This window comes from Vidua macroura, chromosome 9, assembly GCF_024509145.1.
Source record: "Vidua macroura isolate BioBank_ID:100142 chromosome 9, ASM2450914v1, whole genome shotgun sequence".
Taxonomy (NCBI): domain Eukaryota; kingdom Metazoa; phylum Chordata; class Aves; order Passeriformes; family Viduidae; genus Vidua; species Vidua macroura.
Genome location: NC_071579.1, coordinates 8367057 through 8371575, shown reverse-complemented (window position 1 = coordinate 8371575; position 4519 = coordinate 8367057). Strand labels below are relative to the sequence as shown.

At 41.6% G+C, this 4519-nt stretch overlaps 1 long non-coding RNA gene across 2 annotated transcripts; it reads right to left on the bottom strand.

The window, feature by feature from the left end:
- Positions 1–529: 529 nt before the first annotated feature.
- On the bottom strand, positions 530–3778 carry LOC128811509 (uncharacterized). Of its 2 annotated transcripts, none has more exons than XR_008438368.1 (3): positions 3648–3778; positions 1987–2103; positions 530–719 (listed from the first exon to the last, which is right to left on the bottom strand). It is a non-coding gene; the product is annotated as an uncharacterized LOC128811509 (long non-coding RNA). The 2 variants fall into 2 exon arrangements; XR_008438367.1 differs by lacking the exon at positions 530–719 and adding an exon at positions 1417–1712.
- Between the last annotated feature and the right edge of the window lie 741 nt (positions 3779–4519).

The following is a 4519-nucleotide window of genomic DNA, read 5'->3' as shown; positions in this document are numbered from 1 at the left end:
ACACAGACACCAGGCACGTCTTGAGCAGCTTTCTCCAATCCACATCTCAGCACCACGTTACACGTCACTGGAGGTCACACAAAAATGCTTCTTGGGAACATTTAAACAGCATTCCAAAAATGTAAGCCAATGCTGCATCACCCTTTAAATCAGGATGATGTATTCCCCCTTCCCTCCCTTTTGGGTGACAGTTACCTCACTGCCCAACCATCCACAAGACAAAATGACAAAAAGACACAGAGGCATGGATAACAAAAATAACCACCTTCATGACATTAGTTGAAGTTTTTTTCTGAATATATATATATTGATATTTATACAGACAGACACACACCTTCAAAGATGATTTCCATGCAATGCTTGGCATATGCTCATACAAATCTAGGAGATATTTTTACTAATTTCTTTTTTCTTAATTACTTTGCCAAATTATACCACAGTACATGGCTCTATCACAAAATTACTCCAGGGAGTACATGAGATTGGCCAAAGCTATGAGTACACCTTTCCATGAGGGGCTTCATTTACGCTGAGGTTTCCTTACCTTAGTCATGAATTCCCTTTATTCCCTCAGTGTTCCAACTGCTGTCACCATCAGCCCAGATGGACTCCTCAAAGTACCCCATTTCCCACAAAGTAATCACTTTTTAAGCACTGTAGCAGAAGGCCAGTATTCCATGGCAGGATTTTATTCCATTTCTCTTCAACAAACACAGAAACTGTACAAAACAGAGTAACAAAATGAAAATAATGGTATTGGAGCCTCATTTCTTACAATTTTCCTCATCAATTCTAAGGCATTTGCTTCATTTTTGGCTCCTGTATATGCTGAAAATGAGTAAATCCCATGATTTGCAAAGGACTTTCAGCTAAGCCTATGCACAAGAAGGGTAAAACCAAGACTAATCTCTAAACTAAACAGAGGTCTCAAAGCAAGGACATTTACTTTAATGACCTCCCAACACAACCACACCGCTTGATTTTACCACAGGAAATAACTCCAGCCTCAGAGCCCCTTCTTGCCACTCTGAACCCCACAACAACACCGGGGTGAATGCACAGATTTTAACCCAACAAGCACCATTCAGATCTTTGAAGCCCAAGGCCATGCTCATGTCACAGTTTTGCCAATTGGGACCATTTTCCAATTTCACCTGGCTTGCCTTGCTTGTGCCAACACCTTCTCACCTTGGTCCTCTGTAGGGCAGCAACTGTGAATTATATATTTGTATATAATATTAAGCTTCTAATAAAACTTTATAATAGAGGAAAAGGAGTATGCAAAATGCAATTCACATTCCAAAGAATTTTTAAATTTTTTTACCTGACTTCACACTTTACATTCAGCTCGAACAACAAAAATGGAAATATTTTTCCTTTGCAGTGCATATTTAGTAATTTGTTCAGGCTCTCACTAGTTTCAGGTTAAAATACTGGAATATGACTGCAGGAAAATGTAACTTGTCAGAGCAAAACAATTGGGCAGAGGATGGGAGAACTTACTTTATAAAACTTAGAAGTTCGAGTGAAGCTTATAAAATGTCTTTAATGTGTCATATATTTTGTTGCTACAAAGCTTATAAAATCTCTTTGATCTGTTATATATTTTGTTGTTACACAGCAGAGTCTACAATGGGATCACTTTCTGACATCACATGGGCTTTGTTGGCCATGCAGATGCTACAGCAGGAATTGTTCAAGGCTGACACAACCTACAAGACAAAAATGTTCCATAGCACTACACTATGGTCAATCCCTCAAAGCCTTAGATAAGACAAACTAGACAAACCCTCCTTGCTGGTAGTCTGTTCTTATGTTCAGAAAAATAACATAATAGCTCTAAAAGCATTTGCTAAATCTTTAGAAATAAATTGATTTTAAAAAAGGATTGCATTCATTCCTTTGCAAGGAATACTGCCAGGCATTAAAAGGGTCTATAGTAATGCAACTGAAGGTCTCCCCTTTCACAAACAAAGCCTTCTCTACCTCTCCATGGATGGCAATGTCCCTCAGGAAATCACACTGTTCACTTTTCACTCTGCAGGACAGACAGGAGGAAGCGTTGGCGCCTCATCCTGTGGGAAAGGTTTCTTCAGATGACTGCTAAAAAGCATCAATTAAGGTAGAATTTAGAAGACAAGTATATAATTATTACATGAAACTGCTCACCCAACCCTGCGTAAGACAGCTCTTTCTGTGCTTATTACAGATGGGGAAGGGAAACTACAGCTCTGTGATGCAACAGATCAGCTTTATAATTCAAATTAGTGCAGAAACACTGGGAAGTGGTACCAGCCCCTGATCCAGGCTCCTTCAAGAAAGGGTGGCACAAAGGGAGCAAGATGCAATGAGGCTGCTGGAAAGAGAGACCTTAACCACATCTCTTCTCACTCCTCAATCTTGGTCTGGTTCTCTCACTCCCACTTCATTCTGACACTCACAAAGCAGCTGCTGCTGCCCCAAAGTCCCACTTCAGGATAGGTCACAGCCTTTTGCTCTCTTCCAGCTGTGAAATGGGTGCAAAAGGAATAGAATTGGCCTCTTCCCTTGTGAAACCAAAGAAACCACTCCAAAAGCCCCTACTAAATCTGGTCCAGGGACAATTCAAGGGAAGAGGCAGAGAAAATGAGGCAAATGAAAACAAAATGAATGGGAAAGAACAAACAGAAGATGGGAGATGGCTCTCTGGCTGCCTGGGGCTTCTCAACATTGGAGACCTGGCAGTGGCCTCCTTTTCCCTCTTTTTTCCCATTCAAAGTTGAACAAGGCCATAATCAAGATATCAGTATTTCCAAAGCACTGTAAAACAATTTAAAAAAGTGATCTAAACATTTTGGGGTTTTTCTTTGGCAAAGCTAAAAGGACCCATTAAACTTCATGAATCATTCCTTACTTGACAGAGTTCATGCCTCTGGTTCCTTCTAAATTAAAGCTGGGACCTTACTATAAAAATACACCTTCTGCTACCAAATTGAGAATAATTCCCAAAATTTTATCCTGAAAAGAGGTCAAGTAAAAATGCAAACAACCCCTAACTTTCTGCAGCTGCAGCAGTATCAAAGATGAAGGATTACCTTTACATTCCTCAGGTTTGCTGTTCCTACAACCCACCAGTGCCTGCAACCCACATCACCAGAGGCAGCAATACTCCCAGGTGACAAGGGCATAGCTTAGGGGAATTTAAGGAAAAAAGGAAACCAAAGAACTGAGTTCAGAAAGAATTTGATGTAAATGCCACAGAGGACACACACAAAGGAACACTCCTCTAACAGTCTGTCCTGTGCAAATGTGGAGGTTTAAGGCCTCTTTGTTCTGGCACACTGTTCAGAAGTATTTATATTCTTTTTCAGGCTATTTTTAACCGTAACTCAGAGAAAGGCCAGTGTCTGACTGCAGCTCCCAGACAGGCAGAGCCACAGTGTCACTTGCTGTGACAGGAAGGTGGTGACACAGCTCTGTAGGTCCCAGTTGCCTTGTTTCCTCCCTGGGGCTGGTTTCACCAAAGCCCACTTTTATTCAGTGAAATCAGCTCAGAGGGGTTCCATCCAGCCACCTGGCATGCCAAGTGCTGTGCATTATTCTTCTTCCTCCTAGACCACTTTCAGATCCTCAAACAGTCATGAAAGCATCACTGGGACAATAGTTACCACTGGTGTTTGTTTTCTCCATTTCTAAGAGGACTTCCCAGGAAGAAGCTCCACTCAGCTATTGTCCCTCTCACTAAGCCTGTGCTTGAGGCTCCTTGGCTGCTCTTCTCTTCTGCCCCAATGTGTTTCAATGCTCCTTCCTTCTTGGAAAAAAAAAAAAAAAAAAAAAAAGGAGATAAGTTGCCTCATTTCCTCTCTGTTTATCTTTCACGCTCAAAAGGGCTTGTGACAACATGACTTGAAAAGAAAAAAACCAAATCCAAACCACCTTCTCCCTGTGCTGTGTTTGTACAGTGGGACCACGTGAGGTCTGAGCTCAGAAAGGCAGCTGGGCAGGTTATTATTAAGAAAAGGAAATTTGTTCCTGAGAGTTTATTGGGAAATGGGTTGGTCAGAGCTCTCCTGCTGGTTCACAGTGACCCTGTGCCTCTGGAGGCCTTCATGGCCCTCCATGTACAGACACACCAAACTCACCTGCCTGTACACCAGGATCTGTGGCAACACATAACCAACCAGAAGATGTTCAAGGCTTGGGTTTATACCCATGGTGGCAATGCTTCAGTCAGTGCATTTAACAGTTTGCTTTCATCTCTCACACCTTTGTATGACTGGTTATGCAGCTCCAGCTTTGTAAGTCTCAGCTCTTCCATCAAAGGCCTCTATGAAGTTCTCCCCATCAACCCAATCTGAGCTCCTGCCACTGTGGATGCTGATATATTCTCTCTTTCTGGAGAAGAGTATGTTTCACTTGTCTGTATCAAAACTTAAATTCTTCATCTTTCTCTGTTTTGCAAAATGCTTTATTTATGGCATCAAGAAAAAAGCAGCCCTAAGAATGCAATATGCAAGAGCTGTGTGATAAGGGTTTTATT